Genomic DNA, 18,826 nt, shown 5'->3' on the forward strand with positions numbered 1-18,826 from the left:
AAATACAACGATCAGCCACAACATTAAAACCAGCTGCCTAATATTGTGTAGGTCCCCCCCGTGCCGTCAAAACAGCGCCAACCCGCATCTCAGAATAGCATTCTGAAATTATATTCTTCTCACCACAGTTGTACAGAGCAGTTATCTGAGTGACCATAGACTTTGTCAGTTCGAACCAGTCTGGCCATTCTCTGTTGACCTCTCTCATCAACAAGGCATTTCTGTCCGCTGAACTGCTGCTCACAAGATGTTTTTTTTTTGTTTTTGTTTTTGGCACCATTCTGAGTAAATTTTAGAGACTGTTGTGCATGAAAATCCCAGGAAATCAACAATTACAGAAATACTCAAACCAGCCCATCTGGCACCAACAATCATTCATGCGATTACCTAATCAATCGTATAGTGCAGTGCAGTGCAGTGCATAAAATCATGCAGATACGGGTCAAGAGCTTGAGTTAATGTTCTCATCAACTATCAGAATGGGGAAAAAATGTGATCTCAGTGATTTGGACCGTGTCATGATTGTTGGTGCCAGGCGGGCTGGTTTGAGTATTTCTGTAACTGCTGAAATCCTGGGATTTTTACGCACAACAGTCTCTAGAATTTACTCCAAATGGTGCCAAAAAAAACTAAAAATAACATCCAGTGAGAGGCAGTTCTGTGGACGGAAATGCCTTGTTGATGAGAGAGGTCAACAGAGAATGGCCAGACTGGGCTGAGCTGACAAAGTCTACGGTAACTCAGATAACTGCTCTGCACAATTGTGGTGAGAAGAATAGCACCTCAGAATGCTATTCTGAGATGCGGGTTGGCGCTGTTTTGGCGGCACGAGGGGGGCCTACACAATATTAGGCAGGTGGTTTTAATGTTGTGGCTGATTGGTTTATGCTAACTCTTAAATTTTCCAATAAAAAATAATTACTGTATATATCATATTCAATATTCATATTCAATCAGTGCTTGTGCAACTCTCTTGATCCAAAACAAACACAATATTTGACTGCAGGCAGGACTACAAAGAATTGACAAGGATTTAATCAATAAAATAATATGGTTGGCCTTCAGTCTTGTCTTATTTGGTTGACTTTTAGTTTGTAAGATTGTAGAGGTAATATTCTGAAAATATTTTGCTTTTTTTTTTTTTTTTTTAACAATGTTTCTTTTAATTAACCTTATCAAAAGTACTATGGTGGTATTATGGTACAGTGATTATATTACATGGTAGTGCTATGGTACTTTGATATATACAATGGTACTGGATGAACCATATTAATTTACCATAGTTTTACTGAAATACTTTAAACAATGCCATGTTATTGCCATGGTGCATGAAGCATACATGATTTATCAAGCTACTGAAAAATGCTTACCAGAAACTAAGATTCAAAAAGCAACAGGGAAAGACAGCCACAAGATGATGTGAGAGAAAGAGGGTGAATAAACACACGGAAGCCGGCCCCATGGGCTACCTAAACACGTTCAGATCAGAAGCGGCCGCGCTGCCTGCTGCTACAGTGATTAGCTCCTCCATCTGGCAGCGCTGCATCTGGCCTGGGCAGGCAGGCAGGACGGCCAGGCAGTCAGCCCAGAGCAGCCATGAGATGGATCTCAGTGCTGGAGGTCTTTCTTGCACATTGGCAAAGTGACAGGAGGGAGTTTTCAGCCTCAGTCCTGATGGAGCAGAAGTTCTGACTAATCAGAGATGTCATGCGAAGTTGAACTTTTCCCAGATAATGGAAAACAGTGCCAGACTAACATGAGATCTGGAATGAAACATGAGAAAAGGTTTGTTCATTGTACAGAGGACTGATGTGCTGAGAAGCTGAGAGCGGCAGTTTGAAAGTCTGAAAGCATCAATTGGACTATTTTGCTACCATTGCTTTTGAACATTTTCATCCTTTTACCTGTAAAAGGGCAGTGAAGCTGCGTAACTGTTAATTTAAAAATGTAAATTACATGTTTACCTTATTTTTCTCACTTGTGACATTGTGATGCTCTCCTGCTCCATTTTCGATTGCAATAGTCTCAACACACCTCTGAGCATAGGGATGTTAATTATTAATCGATAATCGATTAATTGTCATTAATAATTTTATTGAATAAGCTTATCGATTAGCAATTAATTAATTTCAGAACAAATGTGTGCAGTAATCATGCCAGCAGACATTGATAAGTCTGTCTACACAGTCCTCTGCCGCTAGAGGGTGCACTGCTTTCACACTGCTTGTCAGAATCACAGAAGAAGAACCACTCAGTCGCACAGATGAAGATGAAGTGGGCTCAATGTAATCAGTGTTGGAGCGTCTCTCAATAAATAAAAATGTTCTGCATACACCATGATATTGTGTTGAAGTACAACATTAAAACAAGCATTGCTGATCTGCCCGTCTCCTTGTCCAAATTCCAAAGGTCCAAAATATCCCACAATCAGCAACATGAAGTTTTAATTAACTCAGATATGTATCTTAAGTTATTATTAACAGAAATGTAATTAACAGTAATTAACAGTAATTAAGCAATTCACAAATTCATACTAAACATAGCCTAAATGTATTAAAATTCATTTTGTACATCACTTTGAGATACATTAGTTGTATTAGAAATGTGCTTTATAAATAAAGTGTGACCTTGACCTTTTAAGATGGAAATGCCAATACTTGCATTTATTTAGTGCATTGATATAAATTATATTTAAACAGTATGCTACATGTACATATTGTTTTGAGTCCTCCACGTGCGTTTTACGGCATTAACATTTACGATTATTCGGTTAATTAAACGCTCATTTCCATGACAATCGATTATGGAAATGTCTGAAAATTGACATGCCTATCTGAGTGTGTGCATATTTTTGAAGGGTGGGATTTTGGAAAGGGGGGTGTGTCTAGTTCAGCAGCGGTGAAGTCTAGTGGAAGTTCCAGAACGGCTAACATTGCTATCAGCTTACAGCACCTTTAAACTGGACAATAACTGTCCACTTAGGGGGCTTTCACACTGGGCACGTTTGCTGCAGTCTGATTCCGAGTGCAATTGTTCTCGGTGACCCCCGCAGCATTGGTCTGGTTTCACACTCACTTGATTCTATCGAACCCCGGTCCATTTGCGTTCATCTTACGTCATCACAAACACGCATGGAGAACACAATGCGACTCATCATACTTTTATTTTTTTTTGTTATTTTGGTGCCATTATGCACAGCAGAGTGAACGACAACTGCGTATATGTGCGCTTCATGGTGTAACTCATCAGATGTCCAGGGGAAGGCGGCTTGCTGCTGCTCGCAAACAGCGACAGCTGATTGCAAGGAATTCATTTGCATCTTTGTTTACACTGCACGCTTACTCATGCTCATGTCCAAGGTGAAGTTATCGCCACTGTCATCTCCTATTATACCCTATATTTATAACCTATAATAGTATTTATATATAATATTTATAAGGTGTATCAATAGAAAGATAGATGTCGTCATCGGCTAAAACGCATGCGCAGGTTACTTTACTTCCTGAACGAATGCGCACCCAAGTCTGAGTTGCTTTCACATTAATGCAAATCACACTACATTTCCATTGCAACCAAACTCAGACCACCTCCTACAGGTAGTCTCGGGTTCGGTACCGTGGTGAGCTCCCCAGTCCGCATGACAGCTTTCACATTACCAATTTTTCATGTGAACCGTGCTCTGTTTCGAACTAAACTGCCAGTGTGTAAGCACCCTTAAGCATGAAGAGCTATCTGAATCACATGGAAAGTGACCAGTCACAGTTAATTATTTTATTGCCCGCCGTTTAGTGGATACATATTAGTTCTACTCATGAATATCCAAGTAACTTGCTACTAAGTACCTCAAACAAAAATCCTCATATCTTCAAAATAATTGATGTGACTAACCTGAGAAACTTTGGCAAATCCAGCAGTTATTTCATCCTTAAAAAAATGCTTGTTGTATTAACCTGGAACCTTGTGAATACGACTGATAGAAAAGTCCTGTGTGCTTTTACTCTCAGAAGATGCATCAAAAAGCCAAACAGACTGGCGCTTATTAGTGATGGAAAGATCGGATCATTTTACTGACTTGGATCTTTGAGTCTCGTTCAGCAAAATTAACGAATCTTTATTCAAGTCATTTCGTTCATTTGAGCAGAATAAAATAAAAATGTTACATTTTCAATAGCCAAATCCCCCCCAACAAGTCTACTTACGCAAACTTTGATTATAGTCCCAATAACGAAAAAATTATAATGCAGTCAAGGAAAAATTATGAGAAACAGAACGATTAGTTCACCTCTGGATTGAATCTTCTTGTCCGAGTCATTCGTTCTTTTGTCACGTGACAGCCATATACGCTATGCATTGCTCACACAGGAAACAGAAATGATTAGTTCACCTCTCGAGTTATTTGGTCCGAGTCGTTCGTTCTTTTGTCACGTGACAGCTGTTCAACTCAAAAGAGTTGAAAGGTGAACTAATCATTTCTGTTTCCTGTACAGCGCCTATGTGGTTTACACGTAACAAACGAATGGAGGTTGCGCAATGCGCATGCGCGGCCAACACAAAATGAACGAATCACTCTCTGAGACTACTCTTTCTTCTGGGTCACATAAAAGATTCGTTCATGAACGACCCATTACTAGCGCTTATTAGATCGAGAAAGTGTTTTCCAGTTTTGCATGGAATTAATTATTATGTAAAATGGAGTGGACAATGCATTGTGGAATATGTTTTGCAATGCTATGAATCAAGCCTCAAGCCAACCATAGATATGTTGCTAAGTAATGACAAATTCATGCAAACAATATATTGATGAAATGCATGAGATGCAATAACTTCAGGTGTGAAATAAAAAAGCTGTTTTCTCCCACCTCCTTAATGCAATGCATGAGGACAGAGAAACTAATGTGCAGTGCTGTATCACATCACTGCTTCTTGGAAGCAGAATGCCACAGCATGATTTTGAGAGAGACATTTTACCATGAATGCATTATGCCAACAGCATACCTCAAGGGAAATTTCTTTGATTTCATCTACTGATGATTTCGGACTACAGATCTGGTCAAAACTACACAAGACATCTCTATTTGTTACATGGTAACAGAAACAAATTTTCATCAAGCAAGATGACATGAAATGACAAGAAGACATTTCATTTCTTGAAGGGGCAAACAAAATGTTGGCATTTCTTTTCATACTTTTAATACTTTGTTTTGAAGTCACTAAGATTCTATTTGTTGCCTTCATTCACTTTTGGTCACTTACGCTGTGTTGTGCATTACAACATTGTATCTTTGTCTCTCTATTTCTCTCTCTCTCTCTCTCTCTCTCTCTCTCTCTCTACACACACACACACACACACACACACACACACATGAGAGTACACACACGTTCACAGATAAAACATTCTCTTGGAGAGTGAACACGAGAGAAAGAAAAATTACGTGCAGTAATCACACTGAAGCATTACCAGTCATTACTCAGTGCTGTCACTGGGGGAGGAGAAATAAGTGTGCCGGCTTGTCTTTTCCTCTCGCCTCGCCTCCATCGATGCCTGCAGTAGCGCTCCACTAGAGTGAATCCAGCATAGGACGCCTCCTCTCCACTGTCAAAGACATACAGGCAGACAAACACTATTTTCTTTAACATGCTCAAATTTTTTCATCTAACACAAACAAAGACAGACATACTGATCTCTCAGTAAATGTATGTGTGTGTCGGATCAGGGCTGGCAAGTGGTTTTACGTCCAGAAGTGGAATAGGACTATTCAGACCTCACTTACTTACTATGTGACCTTGGGATACCATGACTGTGTAAGGCCATAAATGAAGAATTGAAGGTTACAGTATGTGTTCAGCACTGTAAGTAGTAGTCATTTAGTAGATGCTTTTATCCAAAGCGACTTACAGTACACCTATGAAGTGCTTCGCTCAAGGGCACAACTGTGAAAGCTCATGGCTTGCACATTATGGGGCTCAAACAAGCAACCATCTGGTTACTAACCATGAGCTTTAGCTACTATGCTCGTGTAGTATAGTTTTATATTTTCTCTACTTGCTAAATTCTTTAAAAAACGTAACCGAAAACACAAACAAAGTCTCATTCAATTGTTCTGGAGTAAAATCATTATTTGTAATGCTGATAACTGGTTAATAATCGTTTTATTTTTTAAAGAGATATATATATATATATATATATATATATATATATATATATATATATATATATATATATATATATATATATTTTTTTTTTTTTTTTTCATGAAACCAAAGACCAAAGGGTTTATCACAGTAAATTTTAAGAATTACACCATTCATGTTGCATGAACGAAACAAGGCTTCTCACTTTTCATTAGAACTTGATAAGCATGCGCTTTGATTCTGAAGGAAACCGCTGGTTTAAAAGCCAATGTTTAAAAAAAAATAAAAAAAAAAATAAAAAAAATTATCCGGCCCACAAAAGGTGACATTAAGACCAACACACTGCGTGGGTGCGTGCATGCAGGAAAGAGAGATTTAAGCATTAATTAATTTTAGATGGCCAGATGTACAGTATATTTTTAATATTTGAATTATTTTGGAGTATATATTTCATATTAAGAATACATTTATTGGGGGCCTGGGTAGCTCAGCGAGTATTGATGCTGACTACAACTCCTGTAGTCGCGAGTTTGAATCCAGGGTGTGCTGAGTGACTCCAGCCAGGTCTCCTAAGCAACCAAATTGACCCGGTTGCTAGGGAGGGTAGAGTCACATGGGGTAACCTCCTCGTGGTCGCGATCAGTGGTTCTCGCTCTCAATGGAGCGCGTGGTAAGTTGTGCGTGGATCGCGGAGAATAGCATGAGCCTCCATATGCAGAGTCTCCGCGGTGTCATGCACAACGAGCCATGTGTTAAAATGCGCGGATTGACTGTCTTAGAAGCGGAAGCAACTGAGACTTGTCCTCCGCCACCCAGATTGAGGTGAGTAACCGCGCCACCATGAGGACCTACTAAGTAGTGGGAATTGGGCATTCCAAATTGGGGAGAAAAGGGGATAAAAATACATTTATTGAAAATATATAATTTTATAAAGGCAACGGTATACTATGCTTTCTATGCTGAAAATTCCCCCACATATGAAAAACTGTAATGGCTTATTTTGGGTAAGGCAATTCCCTTATTTTAAGCTTGTTTTTACAGACATTGGGCCTCATTTATAAAGACATTTGTAAAATGACCTTAAATGTGAACATACAACAATTTCCTAAATGTTCCAACGAACAATTTAAAAAACGTCTGTTCACATGTAGAAATATTTCTAAATGCATTCCATTTTATAAGTCACAATTCATCTTAAAAACATATTCTTGCTAAACCTTCATTCCAAAAAGAGGTTTATGCTCTTTCACATATAAAATATTCATAGTCTACATGGCAATCGTGTTCCGTAAACTGTGTGTGTTCTTTTCCCGCTATTCTGCTCGCTTTTGCCATTGATTACACTGCATTTTAGTATTTTAGTCAAATTATTTGTTTTTATTTATGTCCTCAATAAGAGCAGACAAGAGGAAAAAGGATGAATTGATGAAAACATTTAGCCATATTTTACATTTGAGACTGTTGTGGTGCTTTCAACCATCTGTATATTGATTTAACTGTTTTAAGTGCTGTAAACTATAATCTCTCATTCTCATCTCTCCAAAATATGCTTGATATATAACATACCTTATATACATGCCTGTGATCTAGTAGGTCTCAAAATGAATTTATTATGGAATCGTGCATATCGAGCTATAAATACATATTCTGTTACAGTTGATATCTAAAATAAAGCATTTACAGCATACTTATTCTAAATATGACCACATTCTGATTCATATCTGAATATTCCTGTTCATATAATGCTCACTCATTTATTAATCAGTCAGTGTCTGACTTTTTGAACTTGCATCATTAAAAGTAAAATCAAGTCAGCGCACACTGGCACAAAAACATTCGTAAGCATTTTGGTCAGTTGACGTACAAATCTCGATTTGTTCCTCACTTTTGACGTAGGATCAAATCCATGGAATTTAGGATAAAATCTGATCATACGTATGTTTTATAAATGAGGCCCCAGGTCCTTTGTTTCTCTTTCTAGATCTGGCAACAATGCAACTGATAAATCACCCACATTTAGCACAGAGTACAGTTCTTTTATTTTGTTCTAACCGGTAACCTTTTGGAAAGGATGCTGCCGAATGACGGAACCGGAAAGGAAAAATACAGTTTCTGCTCAGAATGAAACCAAATGAAAAATATTTTGTTTTAGTCCCTACGCTCAGACAAACACATCCTTGTGTTACAAAAAAGCTAGACGCAGCACAACACATCCAACATAATGCAGGTGTCTTGAGACGAACTTTTAAAAGTTGACACTCTTTTCTGACCAGACACAGCATCTAAAAAAACATGGCACTCCTGTGATGGTCAAAACTGTGAGTCTAGAATAATGGAAAAGAGAGCAGATGGATGCAAAAATACATTCAGTGTGATTGGCCTTTATTACTTTCTCTCTTTCATGGAACAAAAAAGGTGAATTATGGAAGAATATCCTGGCTATTCTTTTCCGTATAATGAAAGTGAATGAGTACTAGGGCTGTCAAGCTCCAAAAAAAAAAAAAATATATAAAAAAAAATAAATAAATACATACATATATATATATATATATTAGGGCTGGGGAAAACAGTTCCACAAAACATTTTTTCTCTCTGAGAAGTTTTGTCTCTATAATTATTTACGTTTAGTCCTATAATGCACTGCTGCTACAGCCATCAAAGCAGTTTGTTCACTGTCGGACATCAAAATCCTCTGCTGTGATCAATGTTCCTGTTATTATGCATAATCCAAAAGATGTGTTTTGGAGAGTATTTGTCAGAGGTCATTCTGCAGATTCTGTCTGACACTGCTTTAATAAAAAGTTTAGCTGTAAAAAGGCTTATCAAACTGTTGGATGCCATAAGCTACATGTCGTGCCCCCGCAATATTTATAATCTAACAGCCAGGGTATTCATGCAGTGGTGGATAATTTTGCACATTTACCTGCCACTGTTGACAAGAAATGAAGCTAGACACAAAGACGCGTGCTTGAGGAGCAATGCAGCAATGCACGTCGGATTTGCTTTTTTGTTCAGAAGTTCATTTGCGCTTTGGCGCCAACACGCAGCGCGATTGTGTCTCGTGGAATGCGCAAATGGGGAGTTCTCCGTCAGTCATCTGGGAGCAGTTTGTAAGAATAGCGTATTTTTATGAGATCGCTGCATAGGTTCTCAGACCAGGGGACTAAAAAGTGGCCCTGGACTTTCTGGCCCAGTGCGGCCCACCAAACCCGGCCCGCAACACACCAGACCATAGCTCATTGATTTCATTTTCCGGCTCAATTTACATTTTTTGTGTTAAAAAAATACATTTCTACTGACTGCTAGTCATGACAATGGGCCCCACAGTGCAAAAATTTTCAAAAATTTTAAACATATAAAACCACTGTAAATGTGATGAGTGGATTTTAGAGATTTTAGAGAAAGCACTAAAATAATCACTTTATAGCTGTGACAAATAACATGTCCGAAAACTTTTTTTCCCAGCATACAGATGTTAGGTTAAAATGTACATGAAAGTACAAGGGAAAGTGTGTATTTTAGGTGCTGTGACAAGTCAGCATTTCTTCAAAGTTTGCAAAGATCTTAATCACCTTTCAACTTTTTTCTAGAAGTGCAAATAAACTACTACCTTATTTAATATGAAGTTGTGAAAACAACAATTATAATAATAATATAATAATAATAATATATTATATACTGTATATATATAAATTGCTATACAAGATCATAAAATGTTGTTTAAAATAGTTAGATAAAGAAAGTGTCACACAGCAGGACACTGATGACAATGCTTAAAATGTCATGGCAGTTACTCATATAACTGTGTAAATGTTAATTTAAAAAAATCAATGAAAACAAAGTTGGCCAGAATATGTAAATATATAAACAAATATAAATACATGTAAAACAAAATAAACTCTCTTCGATAGTGTCGCTGTCCTCCAACATAAGAACAATCAGCTCCCCACCCACAAACCTGCTAGCCTAACTGATTCGTTAGAAAAGGGGTGGAGGTAAAACAAACAAATGGAGTAGAACTTTGTAGATATTTTGCAGATTAATTGCTCACATTTTCACTCTATGTGAGTTTGTTGCGTCTTTATATCTGCAGTGTTTTAATTCCTTCCCCAGATTATTCTTGAGAAAAAGTGAAAAGCCCAATGCTTTGACAAGTGTTGTTTCTGCTTTCCTTTAAACAAAGTAAGCCTCAAAGACTCAAATAGCCACACAGTAACATTTTTCATGACTTATTTTCTGCATTTATATCAGACATGAGCATTATTCAGCAAGCTGCACCCTGTGGTACAAATAAATTATGCAAATGACTATGTACTGCTCATTGATTTACTGTTTACAAATTTTATATATGCTTCTCTTATTTTATTTGTTGAAACTTGCAGTTATTTGTCATTATGTGATAATTCAGAGCTCATTTTATACTTAATATGTTGTCTTTAGTTGTCACCATTATTGTGATTTGTATGTCAAATAATGAGTCCACGATATACGGAGTTCGTGCGCACATGCGGTAATGTGCTACGATGTAAATAAGATAAAAAGAAAAGTCATTGTATTGATTTTATCTTACAGAGATTTTTAATATTCGCTCGGTAATGGGGTCTGTGCAGGCATGTTGGAGCGTAGGGTGTCCAACTATATATTTTGAAAATAGGACTGATCATGCAAAAAAATAGTGTCTTTTATTTAAGGATAGTGATCATATGAAGCCATTTATTTTCACATAGTTGTTTGGCTCCTTTTTAAATCATAATGATAACAGAAATCACCCAAATGGCCCTGATCAAAAGTTTACATACCCTTGAATGTTTGGCCTTGTTACAGACACACAAGGTGACACACACAGGTTTAAATGGCAATTGAAGGTTAATTTCCCACACCTGTGACTTTTTAAATTGCAATTAGTGTATGTGTATAAATAGTCAATGAGTTTGTTAGCTCTCATGTGGATGCACTGAGCAGGCTAGATACTGAGCCATGGGGAGCAGAAGTGTCAAAAGACCTGCGTAACAAGGTAATGGAACTTTATAAAGATGGAAAAGGATATAAAAAGATATCCAAAGCCTTGAAAATGCCAGTCAGTACTGTTCAATCACTTATTAAAAGTGGAAAATTCGGGATCTCTTGATACCAAGCCAAGGTCAGGTAGACCAAGAAAGATTTCAGCCACAACTGCCAGAAGAATTATTCGGGATACAAAGAAAAACTCACAGGTAACCTCAGGAGAAATACAGGCTGCTCTGGAAAAAGATGGTGTGGTTGTTTCAAGGAGCATGTGATAATAAATGGATTCATATGATCACTATCCTTAAATAAAAGACTGTTTTTTTTTTTTTTTTTTTTGCATGATCAGTCATATTTTCAAAATCAATGCCAAAATTTCACAATTTCTGCCAGGGTATGCAAACTTTTGAGCACAACTGTATATAATATATATATACACACACACAGTATATATCTTAAAATCTTACAAACTGTCCAAAAAGTGACAGGAACATAGTGAGACAGTGAGACAAAGAGCAAAAAAAAAAAAAAAAAGATGAAAGAGAGAAGCCAGAATACCATGTAGATTGACTTCCCTAACTATCACTTGTCCCTACAAGAGAGCACAGAGCCTAATCCACAGAGATGGCTCGATATGTTCCTCCACATTGCCCCTGGACCTGCAGAATAAAGAGTGATCTCCCAGATTAAGGCTTATTGCAGTGGGGCCATAGCCCTTCAGTGAGAACAGAGGGAGACCAGGTGCGGGCGATTCAATGAGACAGTCTGTCTCATACGACAAACAGTGCCCACATTCCCTGCACCATTTAATTCAACTTCACAGTCACCTGAACACCAGACAAGACAACTGAGACTGGAAAAGACACCACTGTCTATTGTGGTTATGACAGAAATGGACCTGAAACGACACATTGGGTTACATCCTGTATTGGTTTTTCTAGTTTGTATGTGTATTTCTGACTCATTTAGGTCTAACTTTAGTACAAGCAACAAATGCTGTTCTAAAATACCAACACTGGAGCAAGTTATCATGGGTAATCTCAAAGGAACAGTGAGCCACAAAGAAGTTAGCCTAAACAGTACTGGCACTGACATCATTCATGGTACTCAATTTTTGTGAGTGTGCAAAGCGCAGTGCTATGTGCAATAACCGTGATAATCTTATACAATATTTGTGAGAGCGATAATTCTTTTTTCATTTTCATGCCTGCGCAAAGTGCAGTTGGGCTTGGGTGGGAGTGTTTGCGCTAACTGTGGGTGTATGCATGCAAAAATTATTATTATTATGTTTACATTTACAACTGCATTCATGATCTAATTTATATTGGTATTTTTCCACCTGTTGTCTTCGAGTGATTTTTAAGTCACTGCAAAAGGTGCCGGATAAAATGTTTGTATTTAGTATGATTTGTTTGACCATTTCATTATGTTGTATATATTTTTGCTTCGTTTGAAGTGTAATTTGAATGTAGAAATATTTTTGGTTAATTTTTTTTGTGTTTCAATTAATGAATTGAACTGTTCAAAATCGACCAGTAGAAGAGAAGTGTGTGCCGATGCAATCACTATTAATACTAGCCATGATTTGTGTGTCAGAAAATGAAAATGATTAATAATACTTACATTCCCTTTAATTTAATGGAGCATACATTAGGGCTGGGGGATATGTACAAAATATTTGATCGATAATCGCCTTAAAAATAATCACGAAATAAAGAGAACTAAACTTACAACACCTCTTGAGATGATTGGAGATCATTTGCAGCATTTTCATAGATTGACATTACTCTTGCAAACAGTTTTCAGACAAATGAAACAGAAAAAAAGAGTGAAAACTCTTTACATGCGCTAGTTCCATAAGACAGGCTCGTCATGCTGCATGCCTCTGAACAAAGAGCGAATCAGACACAAGCAATGACGGATTTTAATTCGTCTGTTCTTAAAAATATAATAAAGTGTGTTTTTTCAAGCACGTGTCTTTGTGACCAACAGCATTTCTTGTCTTGTGTCACTCCAAGACGTCTTACATGGTCGCCCACCTGTTGCGAGTAGATGAGCAAAATTACCTGTGCATGAAATACATTTGGAGAAGGAGCTTTTGAAATGGATTCAGCCTCGTCGCATTTTGCGGGTGGCGGGTGCTAGTTTCACACCCTAGGCTACTGTTTAATATATTTGCTGGCTGCCGAGATCCATGGTTTTGCCATTTCCCGATATTGTTGATTATCGTCTGTCAATTGAGTGTCGCAATTGGCATCGGGATCTTTATAAGATATCGTCGATATCCGATAACATCGTCATATCGCCCAGCCCCGCACTATAATAATTTCTGTAATTTTAATGGAAAAAGATTGTAAAAATGCTACAGAAAAAAAAAAAACCTTACTTGATTAACGAGTATTAACTGTAAAACATACAGTAATTTATATATATATATATATATATGTTTTTTTTTTTTTTTTTTTAAAGACAATACAGTAGTTTTACAATAAAATGTAAAAATTATATTTTTTAGATGAAAAAAGTATGATTTTCCTGTATAATTAATGGTAAAAATCTGAATCATCATGTGCTCTTCTGTCATTTTTACAGTGATTAACAATACCTTATCAATTAAATAGCAGCTTTTTACAGTTTCAGAATGTTAATATCAAGTCTATGACTTCTTTTACTGTAAATTTAACAGATTTACATGGTCATGTAAATTACAATAGTTTTAAACTGTAAAATGTACAGGTTGTTCTGTAAAGTTGTTTAAGTTTTTACAGTATTTTGTACATAATTATTCTGGCAACCACAGCTTACATATTTCTATTATTCTAATTCATTGCATACAGTCCATTTACACTACCAACTTCTTTTGAAAGTGATGTTTTTGTTCATATCGCTGGTGCTTGACAGAAAATGGACTATATAATAGGACACAGATGCTGCAATAACCGGAAAAAGAACCTCCAAATGAAATTGCGCTTGACCCCACCCATAAGTGCATTGCATGCTCAATTTCGTCAAACCAGCTTGACCCTAAACTTAGAGCATGCTAGCACAAAAATACCAAAACATGGCCATGCCCACTGACTTTGCACTTATCACTTATGGCATAGTGCTGAGCTTAGCACTAGTGTTTTTAAAATAGGACCCATGGACTGTCAGGTGCATATTGCCCACAAAATGTCAAGAGCTGGTGAAAAGCACTTTTTCCAATCAAATTGGCTGGGTGCTGTGCAACTTCTTCGAAGTCAGGGTGCACAGGTTTTATCTGTCTGGAAACCAAACTTTGTTTACTAGTTACAAAACTACTACAAAGTCAATATAACATGGTCCTGATTTTAAATCCTTACTGCAGATTTCCTAATTTGTGGTGTTAAAGCTTTTGTCTACCAAATCAAAGTCATTTGGTGTAACCAACAGTACATCTAGGTTGCCATTTTGTTGTCATGTGAGGAAAAACTGCAATAAAAACAATACATAAAAAAAGCAATTTCTTGTCATTTTTATTATCAGACGGCACATTTTGATTAGGTCATATGGTGTAATGCAGTGAAAACTTCTGGATATTTGATATAGACTCTAAGGCTTTGTTCACACAGTCAGTGTTTGGGACAACCAAATTTACTTGCAGGTGTGAGTCTTGAAATGTCCCGTTCATACAACAGCATACAGTAGCAGTTCAATAGTCTGTATGAATGAACAACCAAAGTCACTACCGTATTCTAACAGCTGTAACCATAGTGAGAGTGACTAAAAGATGGCGACATCTATAACACCAGTGTGTTTTACACAACTGATGCCGCTTTATTAAATAAATGAGTCCAATCGAGGCGCGAGTCCATCCATAAGATCATAATTAATCAACAGTGGCTTTGAATACTTTTTAATCGCGTGCAGAGCGCAGCTTTTGTGTTGCACAACGGCTGAATCTTCGGGTGACACGCAGCTCATTTCTCCGTTTCTGTCAGTTAATGAAACCCCACATAAAACACACGAGACACATGCGTGTACAGTGCAGTGTGTCTCTCACTGTACATGACGTAACTAACAACTAGTTGTCCAGTATGGTTCTGCTCACACAGCACAGGTTTGCCAAGAATGCGGTTGTGAGACCTGAAAATTTGCAGGTGTCAGTTCGGTTATATAATACAGTTGTCACACCCGTAAATAACGTAACTGTATTAAGCGCTCAAAACAAGTCTGACAACCATATTCTGCTGCTGTGTGAACGTGGCCTAATATTGTGGACAACTTCATGCATTCAAGCTGCAAGGATGGGATTTTAATACCTTTTAAATGATGGTTACACAGCATGACATTTTTAAAGTACTTAAATCTTTTTTTTTTTTTTTTTAAATGCTAAAAATGTTTTTCAAAAATGTATTTCTATGAACTTGATACATGTGTTTTAAACTAGATTTTTTTTTTTTTTTTCTGTCTCTCTCTTTTTATTACTTTGGACATTCTTATTTGTCAATGACCTCTTTTATGGTGCTTTTTTTTTTCTTTCTTTCTTTATAATTTTTAAAGCTTGAAAGCTCCAATCCCCATTCATTGTTACTGCATGGAAAAGAGCTATCAACTGATTCTTCAGTCTTTTTCATTTTGTGTTCCTCGGGAGAAAGTCAGGTTCGGAATGACATCAAGGTGTTGCAATGATGACAGAATTTTCATTTTTGGCTGAACTAGGACTAGGTAAAAATAATTATTTTCTGATGCACTGCGAACTTCATTTGAATGATCTTGATATCAATTCTTAAATTCCAAGATCAATCTTGTACTCTATGTGCAACCCTCCACTAAAATGAGAGGAAATCACTCCTATTTGCAACCAAATTTGGCGCTATGCAACTAAAATGTCTATGATTATCCACTGGCTGCAGTGGTTTAGATTTCACTCACCAGTGATTGTGTGGTATTGTGGGGAAGAAGTTCAGCACAGTGTTGAGAATAAAAGTTTAGTTTGACTCATTCCATGTGAATGTCTAAAGATGAAATCCAAGTCCCATTTGTCATTGAATAATGTCTTTTTTTAATACACTTTCTGTTCTTTATTGTTCTAAGCCATTTGAGTCTTCGCTCTTTAATATGCACTCATTTATTGATGCTCTTTACAGAACAGCCTGTTTTCTTAAAGAGACAGAACTGGTTTTCAGCACGTGCTCAACAAATAAATTTTAATGCTTGTGTAGTGTGAGGTGAATGACGTAGTTAACGTATGTCCATCATGTGTTTAGGCCGGGCCTATGAAAGGTGAGGCAGGGGGTATTTAAACGGGGTGCGTACGCCGTATGTTGTACGACTGTTTGTAAGACCCGCCCTGTTCCTTTGTTTGACTTGACGTGCTGCAAGAGATAGGTATGTGTTGGCAAAGCGTTTTGTTTGTTGCTTTGAGCTTCGGCTCAAATTAATGCTGCCTTTTGCTTCTAGCGTTGCATATGGGGAGTTTTTGTGTGAGTGAGGACCATTAAATGCCGAGTAGATTGAGGTTGGCTGGTTATTCATTTCAGGTAAGTGGCGCACATGTTAATTGAAAGTTTTCGGTGAGTGGGTGTTTATGATGTGTGTGTGTGTGTGTGTGTTAAAGTATTTTGTGGCATCGGCGTACCACTTGTGGATACCTAATGTGAGGGAATCTCCTTTATTTTCGTCCAAGCATTAATTGCCGGGACAATAATCCAGCGCAACGTGATCCGATAAGTTTGCTGTTCTGGACAGCGCTGTTCGCTTCGCTCCTGGGTGTTCATTTTCGTTGCTCGGTCCCGCCAGTGCTTTGTTCTGCAGCTGCTCTGTTTTTTTTTTGTTTTTTTTTTTTTGTTAACTTGTGATATTTTTGGTTTGTCTTGTTTGTTTGTGTGAAAGTGGCATTGTGTTTTGTTATTTTGGGCTGTAGTTGTTGTGTTGTTAAATAGTTGATTTTATTTTGCTTTTCCTGTCAGGTGTATTCTGTTTGTTATTAATCCCACCGCACCATGGAGAAGGGAGTGAGGTGAGTTGTATCCCCTTCTCTCTAATCACTTAGTACACTGCTGTATATATAATTTGGTGTGCCTGCTCCCTTTATCCAACTTGTTTGAGGGATTTGGACAACCTCCGCTTAGTGATGTATTAGATTGAGTTTATTATTTTCTGATGTTTTTTTTTTGTATGTGTAGCAAAGGCTAGGCCTTTGAGTATTCTGTATTTGTGTTGAACTGAATATGTATGTTTTGTGTCGTAAGAGTATTAGTGTGTATGATTCATTCGTTTTTGTTTTATATACAGGAGCTAAGGGCCAATGGAGTGGGTGTCCTGGTGTCGGGGTGCCTATTCACCGAGTGTTGTGACCTTACCTGGTGGGGTGAGTGGTGTGTGGTGGGGTTGTGAGTACTGAGTGTGTACTTTCTTGGCCACCTCCCAACAGAGGGCCTCTTGTAAGTGTCCCTCAGCCCTGTACAGTTGTGTTTGTATTAGAGGCGTTATTGTTATTCATTGGTCAGCCTTACTGTGTATTTGTTTTGTGTGAATGATTTCCCCTTTTGATTGTTTTTTTTTTATTTTATTTTTTTTTATAGTGTTTCGTTGAATGCCCAAAAATGTGTATGAGTCTCGTGAATTAACCCTTCATTTCGATGTGTGAATTATTTTCTTTTCTTTTTTTCTTGTATGGTGTTTGTTAATATTTGTATTTGTATTTGTATTTTTATTTTTTATTTTTATCTTTGTGGCCATTGTATTGTGTTTTTTGTGTTTATATTATTACTTCTTGTGTTAGTTATTTTGCTTTATTGCCAATGCATTATTTTGGGTTGGGTCTTTCCATTTGATTGGATAGATTTAAAGTGCTCTTAATTGTCAATAAAAGTGTATATTGTTTTATGGGAACCCATGCCTCAGACCATCTCTATATACTGATAATGAACTTGTGTGCTTTCGATTGGGTAGAAGCCTGTGACTTACAGTGAGTTCCCGGGGTGTATATCTCTGGGTGGCATATTCATCGTAGGAAACATGTTTTCTAGTCTAGTTTTATATTCTCTGCCCATCAGATCGCTACGGCGGCCACACTTGCAAATAGTAAAAATGATGCAAGTAAACAATAAATATGTAACAAAATATAATATATATGCAGTATAATACACTGGTGGCCAAAAGTTTGGAATAATGTACAGATTTTGCTCTTATGGAAAGAAATTGGTACTTTTATTCACCAAAGTGGCATTCAGCTGATCACAATGTATAGTCAGGACATTAATAATGTGAAAAAGTACTATTACAATTTGAAAAAAAAAAAAAAAAAAAATCAGAACTTCTTAAATGAAAGAATGAGTTCTCATCACAAAATCCTCCATGTGCAGCAATGACAGCTTTGCGGATCCTTTAGCTGTCAGTTTGTCCAGATACTCAGGTGACATTTCACCCCATGCTTCCTGTAGCACTTGCCATAGATGTGGCTGTCTTGTCGGGCACTTCTCACACACCTTACAGTCTTGCTGATCCCACAAATGCTACATGGGGTTAAGATCCATAACACTCTTTTCCAATTATCTGTTGTCCAATGTCTGTGTTTCTTTGCCTACTCTAAAAAAAAAAAAAATGTTTTTCTGTTTCAAAAGGAACAATTCTTCCCATAAGGCATGCACCCCTGAGTCTTCTCTTAACTGTTGTACATGAAACTGGTGTTGAGTGGGTACATTCAATGAAGCTGTCAGCTGAGGAC

The 18,826-nt window shown here is 37.3% G+C and overlaps 1 long non-coding RNA gene across 1 annotated transcript in view; it reads right to left on the reverse strand.

The window, feature by feature from the left end:
• Positions 1 to 942: 942 nt before the first annotated feature.
• The window catches only part of LOC127420932 (uncharacterized), a 90,909-nt gene continuing 73,025 nt past the window's right edge, over positions 943 to 18,826 (reverse strand). Inside the window, exons 4-5 of the long non-coding RNA XR_007893899.1 lie at positions 5,459 to 5,593; positions 943 to 1,763 (exon numbers count right to left, since the gene is read on the reverse strand). This is a non-coding gene — a long non-coding RNA (uncharacterized LOC127420932). The remainder of the gene's footprint in view (positions 1,764 to 5,458; positions 5,594 to 18,826) is intronic.

Source organism: Myxocyprinus asiaticus, chromosome 30, assembly GCF_019703515.2.
Source record: "Myxocyprinus asiaticus isolate MX2 ecotype Aquarium Trade chromosome 30, UBuf_Myxa_2, whole genome shotgun sequence".
Lineage (NCBI taxonomy): Eukaryota > Metazoa > Chordata > Actinopteri > Cypriniformes > Catostomidae > Myxocyprinus > Myxocyprinus asiaticus.